This window comes from Bufo bufo, chromosome 1, assembly GCF_905171765.1.
Source record: "Bufo bufo chromosome 1, aBufBuf1.1, whole genome shotgun sequence".
Classification (NCBI taxonomy): Eukaryota; Metazoa; Chordata; class Amphibia; order Anura; family Bufonidae; genus Bufo; species Bufo bufo.
The window spans coordinates 207,290,962-207,308,187 of NC_053389.1; the positions used below are offsets into that span (position 1 = coordinate 207,290,962).

At 44.5% G+C, this 17,226-nt stretch overlaps 1 long non-coding RNA gene across 1 annotated transcript; it reads right to left on the reverse strand.

Annotated features, from left to right (window-relative positions):
* Positions 1-1,322: 1,322 nt before the first annotated feature.
* LOC121003081 lies at positions 1,323-6,731 on the reverse strand. The gene is made up of 3 exons (XR_005779411.1): positions 6,721-6,731; positions 2,612-2,621; positions 1,323-1,509 (listed from the first exon to the last, which is right to left on the reverse strand). It is a non-coding gene; the product is annotated as an uncharacterized LOC121003081 (long non-coding RNA).
* Between the last annotated feature and the right edge of the window lie 10,495 nt (positions 6,732-17,226).

The following is a 17,226-nucleotide window of genomic DNA, read 5'->3' on the forward strand; positions in this document are numbered from 1 at the left end:
AGACCACAAATCAGACCCTAACTTTTACAGAACACAGATGAGACCTCAATTTATGCAGACCCCAAATCAGACTGTTGCCACCCCTTTAACCCCCACACAACCACTCTGTCCCCTGAATACAGACCCCAGAGCACACAAAAAAAATTACTCACCCCTTCTCCTCTAGGTGCCACCACCACTCCAACTCTTTTGCAGTGCTACACTGCGTCCTGACATTGCACAGTGTGAGGTCAAAATGCACCACCTTATGTAGTACAGACCTGAAGCTGTACGCTGCCAGGGCATAAGGTACGGTAGTTCTAAACTTCATAGGCCATATGGACTTTCTGATGTCACAGGGTCAACACTATCTATAGTGTTAGGTATCATTATTTTTATATTATATTGCTAATCTTTATTACCAGAGCACACAGGATGTAGCTATCTCCCTGCTGGTACATCCCACAGCTGCTTAAAACCCATGTAAATTTAGCATGTGACATGACCTTGTGACATCACAAAGCCCTTACCACGCATAGAGTTTAAAAACAACCCTTAAGGCAGTGCTGGCACCAGGGGAACAGGACCAGGGAGCGATGAGTAATGTCAGCGAAGCCCTAGTGGTGCTATACTCACTGCTCCTTAGGCTTCCTGTCCTGTGCTAATGTGTGCTTCCATAATGGAAGCATTCATTAGTTAATAGAGCCCCTCCCTTTCTTTGAGGTATTGCAGGCTGCATAGGTTGCCGTGGGCTGTGTTTTTGAAACCCCTGCTATAGGGAGTCTTGGAGGAAGGAGGTCTTGTTGAGGGTAAATTAACATGAAATTCTAAAAATTCTTAAATTCTTCCTCATCCAGAGAGCTTGAAAGCACATTTAAGTGCTGAACAATGTCACTGACATATTTCAATAGTGACAGCCTATGGTCTGAAAAAGGGGAAGGCTTAAGGCTAAGGCTACACAATGACTATTTGTCACACCAATGTTGACCAACATTTTTTATAAATATAGTCAATGGTGTTGCATTGCGGCATGTGATATGTTGCAACACAACAGTTGCACAAAAATCCAACCAAGATGGATTTTTGTGTGACTGATGCATCGCAGTCGCAGCATGTCGCATCTCACAGTGCAACACCATTGTAGTTGCACCCTTTTGGCGTGCGACTTATTGTCGTCATCAGATTGGAACAGTTTCAATGGAGTCCAGGAGAAATGGGACAACTTAAAAGTGGCACTATTGAAGGCAACAGATAATTGCATTAAGCTTGTCAGTAAAAGCAAAAAAAAAGGAAGAGACCACTCAGACTCAGAAGAAGTGGCCAAAATCATTAGAAACAAAAAGATAGCATTTAGTAATTAAAAAAAAAACAAAAAAAAAAAACGAGGATGACAGGGAAATTTATAAGATTAGGCAGAGAGAGACCAAGCAAGTTATAAGAGCTTCTAAAGCACAGGCAGAAAATAAATTAGCCCAGTCAGTGAAAAAATGTGATAGGAAATTCTTCAGATACATAAATGAAAAAAGGAAACTAAAACAAGAAATTACCAAATTAAAAACAAAAGAAAGAAGGTATATAGAAGAAGATAAAGAACTAGCTGAGTGCCTCAATGAATACTTCTGTTCAGTTTTTACAAAGGAAATTTAAGGAAAAGGACCTCAGTTAGGGAGGAAGACTAATTAATCTTTTGATGAATGTGTCTTCACAGAGGAAGAGGTTCTAAGTCAGCTGTCTAAAATTAATACAAATAAGTCACAGGGGCCTGATGGGATACACCCAAAGCTATTAAAAGAGCATAGCGGTGAACTAGCAAAACCATTAACAGATTTATTTAACCAATCACTGGTAACAGGAGTCATCCCAAAAGATTGGAAATGAGCAAATGTTGTGCCCATTCACAAGAAAGGTAGTAGGGAGGAATCAGGCAACTATAGGCCACTAAGCCTGACATCAATAGTAGGGAAATTAATGGAAACCATACTTAAGAAGAGGATTGTGGAACATCTAAAATCCCATGGATTGAAAAATGAAAAACAGCATGGGTGTCACAGTCGTTACCTCTGGCTGTGACCTTCTGTCTATGCTCTCGCTGCAGCTCCGTTCCTGTGTGTTGCTTGTGGTTCGTTATGGTTAACTCCCCTGTGTTCCTATCTGGAGTTAATCCTCTCTGTCTGCTCCATGGGTGTGGCCTCTCTGCTGCACCCATGGAACCTGTATATAAGGCTGAGGTTTCCTCAGTTCTGGGTCAGCTCTCCTGGTGTGTGTTGTCTTGTCCTGCTCCTTGTTTGTACTCCCTCTCCCATGCTGCTGACCCATGGGATCCGTGTCTGTCTGTGCTCTGTGGGTTTCCTACTTGTTCTTTCCCGTCCTCTTTCCTGTGTTTTGTTATCGGTTCTGCCAGTTATGTTTGAGTCACCTTGTGTATATTCATATGTTTCTGTTCAGCAAGCCCTTGCTGCAGTGTGCCTTGCTGCAGAGTACTATGGGCAAGGCCACGCAGTATACCACTGGTGGAGCTAGTCCTTCTCTGCTCATTGCCACTCCTGTTCCCTTGCGTGAGCGCCTGCTTGTGTTTTTAGTTGCCTACTTGTATTTGGCTGTTTGTTTATGTCTGCCTATGTACCGTCGGTACCTTCTGGTACCTGTTGTCCATTTGCTCCTGTTGTCACTGTCTAGTTCACGCTCCAGAGTGGACCCTGGCAACTCCCTGCGGCAAAGCCTAACCCTACCATCTGGGGCCCTAGTGAATACCAGGAGTTGCTTAGTCACGCCCCTCTGGAGTATTACTAGACAGTGGTGCAGTGGGGGGTTTCCTCCCACTGTGCGGACGGTACATAGAGCTCTCAATTTCCCTGTGTTTCCCTCCTTGGATTCTGTTTGTGCAATAAACTCTGTTGTGACTGTACCGTATTGCCATTTGTTTTTGCTTGACGATGCAGAGGTCTCTCCTGGGACCTCCAACTCGTGACAATGAATTGCCATCACCATCCGGCCATAGTGCCGCTCCTGGAACAGTCTGTATTTCAATCAGAGGATCATCTCAAGGAGGATATTATTTTACATCACAGAGAAACTGTTCTTTTAAGTTTCCCCACAGACCCAACCAGGAGATACATTTTTAGCTTCTCAAGGGTTATCCGACAATACCCCTAGATTGCAGTCCACAGTGCATATATATTACTGCGGTATTTTTACATTTTATATTTTGTATATTTTGTGTATTTTCCCACATATTTTAATCATTTGATTGTGCATTATATTGGTTTTTATGTAATAAATTGTCACTTCTATTGATTTCACATATTTGAGTGCCAGCTTTATATTTCTTCCATTATATTACTCTTTGACTGATTGGGTGATCAGTCTTTAGGCTAGAGCACCAGTTCCGCTTGGGAGAGGCAGTGAGCTATCCACTATCGTGTTGCTTATCTTATTCTTTTCACCCATTTGTGGATTTAGCTCCTCCCCCCCCAAAATGGATATGTGGAATCATATTGAATTGAAAAAACTTAAAGTAGATTCATTTATATTTGAACCATCGGAGATGTCGACTACTGAGGCTAGCTCGACCAACGAGCTATTTAGGGAATTAGAAAACCTTGTTTTAAAACAACTTAGACAACATTGGGAGATTAGATCATTACGCCAATATCTGGCACAGAACAAAATCGCCAAGGGTCTTAAACTATATAAAACCCCTGCACAGGACCTGTATGGAGAAGAGTTCAACCTAGAATGGGAAAACCTCCTCCACACACAGTCCCGTAGCCTCATGGAACTCATCATTAAGAGAAGAATACAAATTTTGGGATCCCTAACAGAAAATATTACCCAAATGAAAATTAAAATAGAGAAATTACCTAAGGATAGTATATTTAACTTATGGCAAGAGCGGATATGCAAGAGTCTTGATAAAACTGAATCAGAAATAATCTCAAAAAAGAGTAATAAACACACCAACATAAAAACATATAATAGAAATGAAAACCATCTAGAGAGAAATGAGGTACCTATTGAGACTTCCATAGAATATATGGGATCCAATATACCCATTAGAAATAGATTCGAAACACTCGCGCAGCAACCTTTTTTAGACAGGACTTCTCCACATCATTCACCACGAGTCAAACACAGACAATCACGGTCCCCAAATCACAACAGGAGAGCACAAACCCCTCAACGACACCCGTACAATTTGAGACACAACAACTCACAAACCAACCAAGAGGCACACCAACAACACTCCCCTACACGGACACGCCCTTTAAGACAGATGAATTACCCAACAACTCCATTAACACACAAAATGAGAGAAACCCAGAGCACGTCATATCACAATCACCAAACAGGAACAAGAAGACACGAAGGGGAAGAAATAAGAAGGAATCACCGATAACAACACTAGACACTGATCACGAGAATAATATCATTAATTTGAGTAATATAATTCTGACACCGCCCCAAATCTCCCTGCTAAATAAAGGTTTGAAATTCGCCCCTAGTGCCCATTTGGACAAATTCAGCACTTACATAGGTGTCCAAAAATTTATCAAAAATATCTGCCTTAGAAAATATTTTATTAAAAATCCAATAATGATGAATACCCAAGAAACAGGTAAATTTAGACATACTACGTTAAAGAATAAGTCTAAAAAATTTCCTCGAAATGAGATAGGCCCAGAAATTATCAGTTTCCAGAAAAATGTTGAAACTGACCTTAGAAGAATAAAAGAAAAGACAGTCTATAGAAAAAATCTATCAAATAAAGAGATAGCAGCTATAAAAGCACTACAGAAAAATGAGGATATAACGATTCGCCCCGCGGATAAAGGCGGAGCAATCGTGATTCTAGAGACAGCAAAATATACAGAAGAATGTTTAAGACAGCTTTCCGATGTTTCAACATATAAAAAACTGGAATCTGATCCCACTTTGAAATTCTGCGAGAATCTACGTGAATATTGTGATAAGGGGTCACAGATGCGGATCCTGTCCAATCAAGAATGTATTTTTATTATGGGGACGCCCGGACGGCTCCCAGTCTTTTATTGCCTTCCTAAGGTACATAAGGATATGGAGAGCCCTCCGGGTCGCCCCATAGTATCCGGTATAGGCTCCCTGACATCTAATCTTTCGAGATATATTGACACCTGGCTACAACCACTGGTGAAAACTACATTGTCTTATCTAAAAGATACAACACAAATTATTGACATCTTAGAAGAACTTACTGTCGAACCAGACTGGATCATGGCTACACTTGACATCCAGTCGTTGTATACGGTTATAAACCATGAACAAGGAATTGAGGCCATTAGCAGACAATTGCAGAAAGATAGCACAATGAAGTCGGAACAAATAGAATATATATTAGAAGGAATCAGACATATTCTACAGCACAATTATTTTTACTTTGAGAAGGACTTTTATTTACAGACTAGAGGGACTGCCATGGGCACCAGGTTTGCCCCCAGCTACGCAAACCTGTTCCTAGCCCAATGGGAACAGGCTGCCATTGATCCATACCGCGGGGGCAGCCTGGTGCTCTGGCAGCGTTATATAGACGACGTGATTTTAATTTGGAAAGGAGATGAAGAAATGTTACGTTCGTTTATAACTATATTGAATGACAACGTTTTTAATCTAGTGTTTACTACCAAAATTGGATTGGAGGGTACGGAGTTCCTGGATTTGTTAATTACTAAGAGAGATAACAAATAGATGTGTCAGACATATCAAAAACCTTCAGCTAGAAACGCTTTTATCCTGCACTTGAGCTGCCATCTACCAAATTGGCTATTAAATATACAATTCGGACAGTTCCGGCGATTGAAAAGGAACTGTACCGAAGATTCCCAATTTGAAATAGAAGCATTGGATATGAGGAAGAGATTTGTCTCCAAACATTATCCAAGTGCGATATTGGATGATGCATTGGAGAATGTTAGGAAAATACCCAGTAGCAGTCTTCTAACAAATAAGTCTCCCCAAGAATTACAACAAGAATCTCAATTTCACATAATACTCCCCTATACTGTACAATATAAGAAAATTAAAGAGATAATCAGAAAACACTGGTCTCATTTATTGCAAGACAAAATTTTGGGCACACTTATCCCAGTGAGACCACAAATTACCTTTACAAGGGCACCAAATCTGGGAATAAAAATAGCTGCGTCAGTGAAAAATAAATTTAAAAAATCCCCAAATACTGGAAATTAGATGAGCTTAAAGGGGTTTTACAGATGCGGCCAATGTGCCGGCTGTAAAGTGACCAAAGCCCCGAAAAGTATTAAAAAGATTGGCTCAACACAGAACAATTTCCTGTGGGAAATCAGAGATTTCCTGACTTGCAATTCAACTAGTGTGATATATCTCGTCCAGTGCCCTTGTTCCAGGCAGTATATTGCGAGAACGAAGAGAACTTTGAAGGTGAGGATATCCGAACACGTCTCTAATATCAGAAAAGGATATCTGAAACACTCACTTTCAAAGCACTTCAAAGAAGCTCATAATCAAGACCCTAGGGGACTGACATTTATGGCCCTGGAGAAAATAGATACACACTGGAGAGGGGGGAAACATGTGGAACGAATGTCCCGGGCAGAATCACGGCATATATACGATTTTGGCAGCCTGATTCCGGCAGGCCTTAATGCCGAACTTGAGATTTTTGGTTTCCTATAGATCTTGGTTTGTGTGACTCTCGTCCAATGGGGGGTCGCATGTTTGGCCGTCTACCGGCGCTGTGACCCACCCTTGGAGACAGGCCCACATACCTATTACCTCAATGACAAACACTAAAAGATATGAAGGGGACAATTCCCATTGGGCCTTAGGATATTAAATATTATATGTGCTGAACAGTCCAGGAACTGTGTCCCCTCCTCCATACAATGCTAGTTTTTATTGGTGACCATTGGATTGGACGTTGTCTTATTATTCTTTTTACATATTTATTTTAAATGTTTTTATACCCATTCATTTTAATACACTTTGTGGTGAGTTATATACAAAGACCGCATTAATATTGTTTTTATAAAGGTAAGAAGATGGCAATACACACATTTGTGTATTTATATATGTTTTTTATGTTTTTTATGTTCTTATGTTATTTGCTGTTGATAGCACTGTTGTGGAGATATCTCCTTTACTACACGACATTATTATAACATAAAGGAGAGAATATAAGCAAAAACGCATATGCTGTAGAAATACCGCATGAAAACCGCACTGATGCTGCAAGTAGTTAAAACCGGACTTTTGATCCGGATTTTTGATGGTACTGAGCGGACTATAAAAGGAAGTGACACTACAATGGGGGTAGAGCCACTGAGGAAGGGGAGAGACGTCCCCGAAACGCGTCTGGCGAGTTCACCCCCAAAGAATGACCTGGAGTTACTAAGCAAGTTCTCAAACCTTTCGGATGTTGGAGCGCTCCATAGAAATCTAATTCGAAAGCAGCCAGAGGAAAAAACAGACTGAACTTCCTGACAGGCAAATCCCGCGAGACAAGCATCACGTGACACGACAGTCTCGAGCGGGGACGCCGAACAGCGTGAGCAGAAGCTGGCGCATCGTGGTGAGTAGCGGTAATAGGAAGAGACCTTCCAGCTACCGGACCCGAACCAGAAGGGTAAGATAAACCGGTCCTGCTTTACTCCCCACCTGCAGCTTTACAGTTACTTTGTGGTATATCCACACTAGTTGGAACTTTACATTTTTTCCCTGAATTGCCATCACCATCCGGCCATAGTGTCGCTCCTGGAACAGTCTGTATTTCAATCAGAGGATCATCTCAAGGAGGATATTATTTTACATCACAGAGAAACTGTTCTTTTAAGTTTCCCCACAGACCCAACCAGGAGATACATTTTGAGCTTCTCAAGGGTTATCCGACAATACCCCTAGATTGCAGTCCACAGTGCATATATATTACTGCAGTATTTTTACATTTTATATTTTGTATATTTTGTGTATTTTCCCACATATTTTAATCAATTGATTGTGCATTGTATTGGTTTTTATGTAATAAATTGTCACTTCTATTGATTTCACATATTTGAGTGCCAGCCTTATATTTCTTCCACTAATCTTATTGATGTTTTTGATTGGGTGACTAAAATAATAGATGGCAGAGGTGCAGTAGACATCGCTTATCTAGACTTTAGCAAGGCTTTTGATACTGTCCCTCAAAGAAGGCTTATCAATAAATTGCAGTCTTTGTGCTTGGACTCCCATATTGTTGAATGGATTAGGCAGTGGCTGAGGGACAGACAACAGAGAGTTGTAGTCAATGGAGTATATTCAGACCATGGTCTTCTTACCAGTGGGGTACCTCAGGGATCTGTTCTGGGACCCATAGTGTTTAAAATCTTTATCAGCGAAATTGCAGAAGGCCTCAATGGTAAGGTGTGTCTTTTTGCTGATGACACAAAGATTTGTAACAGGGTTGATGTTCCTGGAGGGATACACCAAATGGAAAAGGATTTAGGAAAACTCTAGGAATGGTCAAAAATCTGGCAACTAAAATTTTATGTTGATAAGTGCAAGATAATGCACCTGAGGCGTAAAAACCCAAGAGCAGAATATACAATCAGTGATACATTCCTAACCTCAGTATCTGAGGAAAGGGATTTAGGGGTCAGTATTTCAGAAGACTTAAAGGTAGGCAGACAATGTCATAGAGCAGCAGGAAATGCTAGCAGAATGCTTGGGTATATAGAGAGAGGCATTAACAGTAGAAAGAGGGAGGTGCTCATGCCGCTCTACAGAGCACTAGTGAGACCTCATTTGGAGTATTGTGCGCAGTACTGGAGATCATATCTCCAGAAGGATATTGATACTTTGGAGAGAGTTCAGATAAGAGATACTAAACTAGTACATGTGTAACATCCCAGAGTTATGTTGCGAAACTCTTTTACCCTGCTACAACCCATATCCTGCCTCATGGGTGGAGAGGAAGTTAGGTAAGTGTAACCCACCCCCTGCTAGGGGTAGGGTGTGCTTGTTAGGAGTTCCAGTTATAGGGATCCAAAGCCAGGATCTTGTCTCGGCTGAGACAATTGATCATCATCTCCAGCCTGAGCCTTGCAGCCTCAGCTGGTAAAAGCAAGCAGCCACCTCCAGTATTCCAGGAAGAAGCATACCCTGTGAAGTTAACTGTGAGTACCGTCCAGAGACCCCAGGAGAAGCCAAATTCCTCCTCAGCAAGTCATTTACCAAGACAGCAGATGATAGATAGTGCAGAAGCCAAATTCCTGCCACATTACAGAGCCACAAGCAGAAGACTTATCCTGCAAAGAGCTCCAAGCACATGATAGAGCAGAAGATATATATTCCTGCCACACATTGCCAATACCTGCTGTGACTTCAGACTAATGCTGTATCTCTTTGTATTTCAATATGGTGGCTCACTCCAAACGGATTATAGAAACACGTGCTACTAACCCAAATTAGAGGGACACCCACCCTCTGGTCAGGTATAAACAATCAATACTAAAATGATGGTCCGGATCGGGCACCTGTAAAGAGCACCTCCGCAATCATAAGCGTGGCCACGCTATGAAAATTGAAGTTACAAGATAGAGGAAAGACTACCGGAACAAGAATCCACAGACCGAAAAGGCGTCCTCCTTTGTTTTGTGCCGGAAGACTAACAGGGACGGACGAAACAGAGACACAAGTCCCGTCCCAACTCCCGCGATAACTCGGGTAAGCCGGCTAGAGGAGTACGGAGCGTGACGCCGACGCCATCCCGCGCCGCCCGACCCTCGTTTGAACATTAAGGAAGGTAAGAGGAACTTTACCTAATAATAATATATTGACCATCAATGTGGGCATAAATATCATAACCGGCCACCAGGAATGAGATAATACCAGAGATCTGCACTTTATAATTATCTATGAGATGCCAAAGGATTCAATTATTGATATAGCCATACTCTGGATATTCACCTGTTTTATATGCGGACTTATATGCATGGGATTGTAACTTATATCACTAAGAAATTTTGGCACCACACAGCCAGCTGACCATTGTGTGCAATAACAATTACGTTGGCAGTATCCACCATATTGTTTGGACTTTGTCATATACCAGGAGCGCTATAATACAATATATTGTTTTATCTATTGATTTCAAGTATTTTATAGTGTTTTATTTTATTATCTGTTATACACGTGATAAATATACATCTGTCTGATTTAATAAAATTTTAGATTGTATAAGTCCACATGAAGTGTGCTCACCCATCATTTTAGTATTAATGCTGTATCACACTTGGATTAATGCTTCAACAAGTAAAGACCAGTTTGAACTTTACCAAAGGTCTTGATCTAATTTACTGCTACTAAATTCCTCAATTACTCCTACTAGCACAACACTCAATTTATTGCAAGTGAGCCAGGATACAGGAGTCCAGCCGTACCCAGGTAGGAGACACCGTTGACACCATTACTACCACCACACAGAGACGTTACACCACTCTGGCATTCCTAGCGTGGTACACCTTAAAGGGCCCTGCGACAGTACCCTGCGCACACGCTGCAATTGGCGTCACAAACAAAACTATAAACTATCACTTACACCTGACCCAGCCATTGCATATTATTGGCGTCAGAGTGCATACCCCAATCCGGCTCTACTGCATTTTTGGCGTCACTGGAACAGGATACAAACTGAATTGTGTGCCAGAACAGGATACGAACTGAATTGTGTGCCTATCCCTGCTACAACAGAACCGGATCCAATTGTGTGCCAACAGGATCAAATTGCATGTTTTACAGTACTGCAAAATCTGAGAATTGTGCCAAAACCCTGAAAATTGACTTTTATTGCTTTGTTGCTGTGCCAGACAGCGCTATACGGTGCACACCAGCACTCAAAGAGTTAATTCGCCATATTTGCATAATGGCGCCGCTTCTTCATGCCCAGAAGCGGAAAAACTCAGGAACGCCCTCTCAAGAGCGCGAAGATGACGAATACGCCCCCTAGAAGCGGGAACTCTAGAGACTGCCCACCAAGAACTTTGCAATGCGAGCCAAGGGAGTGAAGACTCCTCCCTCTGGGCTCCACCCTCACTTCCTGAACGCACCCCGACAGAGGAGCCAAGGAAGATGGCGCTCCCTTTTCCAAAATGGGACCAAGTGGCGATCCAGGGAGAGCTTGTCTATGAGACCACCGTACCTGAGATCCGGGTCTCTCAGCTTGTAAAGAGAGCTGGCCCCTGAATTTCGGAGCGTTCGCAGCACCAGCGCATGCCGCTACCAGAGAAGAGGATGTCGCGTCTACAGTCCGGACCCTGGAGGCTGTGGATCCCTCCGCGACGGCTGACCAGACATCCCCCAAGATGGCCGCCGATGCTAAGCCTGCTCCCGCGGAAGATGCTGCTGACACAGTCGCCCAGCCTGCACCGCAGACGGCACCTGAACCCCGCGATGATCACCAGGAGGCACCGGAATCGCCCACCTGCCCGCAACATCAGGTAGGAGCAGACGCGCTCTCTGAGGCCCCGGCCCGTAGCTGCCCCTGCACCCCTCCCTGTGGATCCCGATACCTCTAACAGGCCAGGCCCTAAGGACACCTACTGGTGCGGCGGAGGAGGCCTGGAACTTCCACTCTGCCGCCCAGAGCTAATACTGCCAGAGCGGGACGTTTGAATCCGGAGGTCCCTGTAGAGATCACTACCTATGCCCAGACGGCCTGGGAATACAAATCAGCCGTAGAAGAATGGGTTAAGCAAGTGGTAGATGACCCCCAGCCAGGAGACCCCAAATTGACCAGACGCACTGGGACTGTGCTCTGGTTCTCTGTTGAAAGAGGAGTGGGATTCCTCCAGGACAGTCATTCTGGGTCTGAAACATTTGTGGGCCGCCGCTCTGTTAAACGCCATTATTTGCCCCAGGCCCGTCACAACCTATACGCAGGGGATCATGTGGAATATACCCCCATGCGTTCAATACAAGGCCCCTTTGCTGCCAGAGTGACCCTGCTGGCAAAACTTTTAACCCCTGCAGTCACCCCTGAGACCTGGCAGGAGGACCCAGGCTCTGCAGGGAAGGTCCGTTGTTTACAAGAAACCCCAGATATGGTTCAGAGAACAGCCCCAGCCAGAACCTGAGCCACTCATCCCTGACCTGGCCGTACCACCAACACTAAGACCAAATCAACAATTCTGTTTTAACATTCAACCCCAGGGTGCAACCATATGTGTTACCATGGAAGCAGCCCCAGGCACCCTCAAGTTGCCTACCAGAACCCCTTCAGCCGGAGGTTTTAACCGCCTCTGCACCGACTAGGGATCCCGGCTTGCAGCATGTCACTACTGCTTTCAACAGGCTGTCTGCTCAGCCAAATACCAAGGACACCACTAGAGTGCAGTGGCGTACCACTACTGCTGCAACCCTAAGCTACCAGAGGCAAGAGTGCCCCTTAATGCGCTTCAGCAGCTCTAGCAGCGAGGAGGACATGGATGTCCTTCTGTAAAGTGCCATCCTTTTCAAAATAAGTACTATTTGGGAGCCACGTCGTGGACTGTTCCTGACGGGTGAGGACCCGTTGGCATTGTTTTAACGTTTTCTTTTCCAGGTTGCCTATTTTGTCCTCACCCTGATGGTCATGTATTGTAAGGACTCCCTCCATCATCATTTTACCCCTTGCATCCAAGTTCACATTGTTTTACCCCCTTTCTCAGGTTACTTGATAGCCTTGTGGAACTACAGTTCTAAAATATGCTGCTATTTTAAGTGCTTTTATATAACATTTTATATTTCCATTGGATTACAATATACTCTTTTATCATTCCTGTGGATTACAATTGACTTTTTCCCTGTTTCCAGAGGATTCTACATTAAGCACTTCAAGCAGAAGGACTCAAGCTATATTTGAGCACATTATTGCATTAATAAAAATTTGCACTACTTTTACTAAAAATGTTTACTGCAACGTTAAAAGCTTGCACCCAAAGAAAAGACTCAAACGCATACCTGAGCTCTTTGTGATTCCTATTTAATGCTATTGCGCTAATTACCATAGTTTACATGTTATGTAACGTTCAAGAATAACATGCCCATTGTGTGTATTCTCTTTTAGGTGCCGCAATGTGACCTTTATGCACTATTTGTGATGATTGCACTTAAAATTGCACTTAACCAAAAATGTAGCAACTTACCCCAGTATGCCTTATTTTACAGCTCTTGTTCTCTCACCCCTTTATACGGACTGCCAATGCGGACTGGCAGATCTAGTAACTACACCCGCTGCTTCGGGAATGGTTAGAAGTCATAGACCCCTCCTTCCCGCTTGTTATATGTTCAGGATTGCTCCCATCCTGAGGTGTTTCTTTCAGGAGTTCCATGGGATTATACTACCTTCCTCCTGTGACATTGCCAGAAGTGCATGGAGACGCTAATACCTCCCCTTCTGAGCCTTTGCCTAAGGTATGGTGCCTCAAACCTTAGAGCCACATTTTAGCTACCCATAGTCACCATAGTGATCGTGCTTTAAGCCATATTTTTCTGACTTTGGTGCAGGGAAGGGAATACAGAATAAAGCCACCCTTTAATTTGCGGCATTCCATTACATAATGGTGGGATTATGGAGTAAAGACACCCCCATGCTTTCTTTTGTGTTTAGCCACCTCCCGACCGCCTAACGCACGGATGCGTCCGGAAGGTGGTTGATTCATTCCTCCTGGACGCATCCGTGCGTCATCTCGCGAGACGCGAGATTTCGCTCAAAGCCGGCCCGCACATGCGCATCGCGGGCCGGCAAAAGTTAAAGAACAATTTTGTCACCAGCCTGCCAGCAACGATCATTGGCTGGCAGGCTGGCGATTTTCAAAAAAATGAATCACAAGCCGTATAACAGATCATATTAGTAAATATGATCTGTTATATGGCTTGTCTGCTCCTCTGCTGGTCCTTTTCGTCGGTTGGATCCAGCAGAGGAGCAGAGATCACAGTGAGTAGCACCAACAGTACACTTTAGCCCCAGATCACCCCCCTGCACCCCAATTAACCCTTTGATCACCCCTTTGATCGCCCCTGTCAATCACTAGTGAAAGGAAAAAAGTGATCAGTGTAAACTGTCACTTTTTTTTTCCACTGGTATTGACTGTTAAGTTTTAGGGATAGTTTAGGCCCCTTGGTTAGGTACTTTAGGGATCAGTTAGCTCCCAGCCCACCGCACAGCAGTCACTTATTCGCTGTTTAGCGTATCGCTAATCAGCATTTGTACTTTTATAGTATCTGTAAGTGATCAAAACTGATCACGGTCAGATCTATAATAGTATTAGTGTCACCTTAGCTCGCCCTCCACCCAAAACGCAGTGTTTGCCCGATCAGGCCTGATCGGTCGCCCACACGTGCGTTCACCCACGCCCGCCCCACCGCAGTGACAAAAAATTTAGTTTTTTTGATCACTGCACATTCACTTTACACGCGCTGCGGCGATAAAAAAATCAGTTTTGATATTTTTTATCAACCGCAGCGGCCTCCGGTACTTCGCTAGCCTCCCATTTGTAAGACAGGATTGCTTTTTTTCTTGGGTAGTCTCAGGGAATACCCCTAAATTTAGTTGCCCAAATGTCAAACAGGGGGTATTCTTCTGAAGAGGCCTACAGGATTCTGACCCAGTCGGATGAGGAGTGGGAACCCTCATCTGATGAATCTAGCGGGTCAGAATATGAACCTGTAGAAAGCAGTGGCTCTCTGACCCAAAGTTCGGACGAGGAGGCTGAGGTCCCTGATAGCACCAGGCGTAACCGGCCCCGTGTCGCTAGACCACAGGTTGTGCAGGATCCGCTTCAAGAGCAGCAGAGTGGGGCTGGCGCTGCCGGATCACGTGGTGAGGCATACACCAGCAGCGCAGCCCTTCCTGCACCTAGTACCAGCACTGCCGTACAACATGGTGAAGTAGCGAGCACCAGAAGGGCAGTTGAAGCTGGTACGGTGGCACGTGCAGTAGTTACCCCGTCCCAGCCACCGCACAGAGAGGCCCGTAGAGCCCCTAGAGTCCCTGAGGTGCTGGCAAACCCTGATTGGCAGTCACCAACTTCAGCCGCACCATTAGTTCCCCCTTTCACCGCCCAGTCTGGAGTTCGGGTTGAGACAGCTCAGATCGGTTCAGCCCTGGGATTTTTTGAGCTGTTCTTGACTGCGGAGCTCTTAGACTTAGTTGTGGCAGAAACAAATGGGTATGCCACACAATTTATAACCGCAAACCCGGGAAGCTTTCATGCCCAGCCTTTCCGGTGGAAACCAGTCCAAGTTTCCGAAATTAAAATTTTTCTGGGCCTTCTCCTCAACATGGGTCTAACTAAAATGCATGAATTGCGGTCATATTGGTCCACGAACCCAATTAATCACATGCCCATGTTCTCTGCTGCTATGTCCAGGACACGATTTGAGACCATCCTGCGTTTCCTGCATTTTAGCGACAACACCACCTCCCGTCCCAGAGGCCACCCAGCTTTTGACCGGCTCCACAAAATTCGGCCCCTCCTAGACCATTTCAACCAGAAATTTGCAGATTTGTATACCCCAGAGCAAAACATCTGCATAGATGAGTCCCTAATACATTTTACTGGGCGCCTTGGCTTCAAACAATACATCCCAAGCAAGCGTGCCCGGTATGGGGTCAAATTGTATAAGCTCTGTGAAAGGGCCACAGGCTATACCCACACCCACAAATTTCGTGTCTATGAGGGAAAAGATCAGACCCTGGAGCCGGTCGGTTGCCCTGACTACCTGGGGAGCAGTGGGAAGACAGTCTGGGACTTGGTGTCACCCTTATTCGACAAGGGGTACCATCTTTATGTGGACAATTTCTACACAAGTGTGGCCCTCTTTAGGCATTTGTTTCTAGAACAGATTTGCGCCTGTGGCACCGTGCGACCTAGTCGCCGGGGCTTCCCCCAACGGCTCGTTACCACCCGTCTTGCAAGGGAGGAGAGGGCTGCCTTGTGTAACGAAGAACTGCTCGCGGTGAAATGGAGAGACAAGCGTGACGTTTACATGCTCTCCTCCATTCACGCAGACACGACAATCCAAATTGAGCGAGCAACCCGTGTCATTGAAAAGCCCCTCTCAGTCCACGACTATAATTTGCTCATGGGAGGGGTGGACTTCAATGACCAGATGTTGTCTCCGTATTTAGTGCCCCGCAGAACCAGACGCTGGTATAAGAAGGTGTCTGTATATTTGATTCAATTGGCTCTTTACAATAGTTTTGTTCTCTACAGTAAGGCTGGGAGAACACGATCCTTCCTAAAATTCCAGGAAGAGATCATCGAGAACCTCCTGTATCCAGAAGGTTCCGTGGCCCCATCCACCAGTGTAGTTAGCCGTCTACACGAGCGACATTTCCCCAATGTCGTTGCCGGTACCTCAACCCAACCGTCACCCCGAAAAAGATGTCATGTCTGTAGCAGGAGTGGAATAAGGCGTGACACCCGCTATTTCTGTCCTGACTGTCCTGACCACCCTGCCCTATGCTTAGGGGTGTGTTTCCGGAAGTACCACACACAGGTACACCTAGCATAGGGATCACATCTCACCAGGACAGGCACACAGGGCTATTAGGGCCCATTCACTCACAGCTGCTGCAAACGTCTCCTTTCACATGGGACAAAGTGCATAACGCACTTCGCCACATCTTTGGGCGATTTGCGCTTTGCACATTGACCCATGGGGAAGTAGAGGTTTGTTCTATAAAGGTAAAAAAAAAAAACACCAGTAAGCAAAAAGGTTAATGTTCAGTTCAAAAAGTAAAAGTTTATATGTTCTGTTCCAAAGTTAATAAAATTATTGCGTTGCAGCCTGTTTTTTTCTTTTTCTTTTACCTTCCAGGTGGACCAACCGATCGACTAGCTGCAGCACTGATATGCATTCTGACAGAAGCATTGCGCTGCTGTCAGATTACACGCAAGTCGGTGTATGCGGCGCTGCAAGACGAGATTTCTCCTCTGCAGTAAAAGATACGTTTGCCAAGGCATATGAGCTGAGGAGGTGGCGGTGTTCCTATGCTTTGGCAAACACTTTGTATATAAAAAACAATAAAAAAATCCCGGCAATGATTTATTCATCCACATCGATTGATGTGAATGGAGAAATCGGTTTGCCAGGGCTTACGAGCTAAGTGGGTATGGATGTTGGACGGAGCTCCTATGTCCTGGCAGACGCCTTTCCCCTCCTTTTTTTTTTTGGCAGAGATTTTTTCATCCACATTGATCGATGCGAATGAAG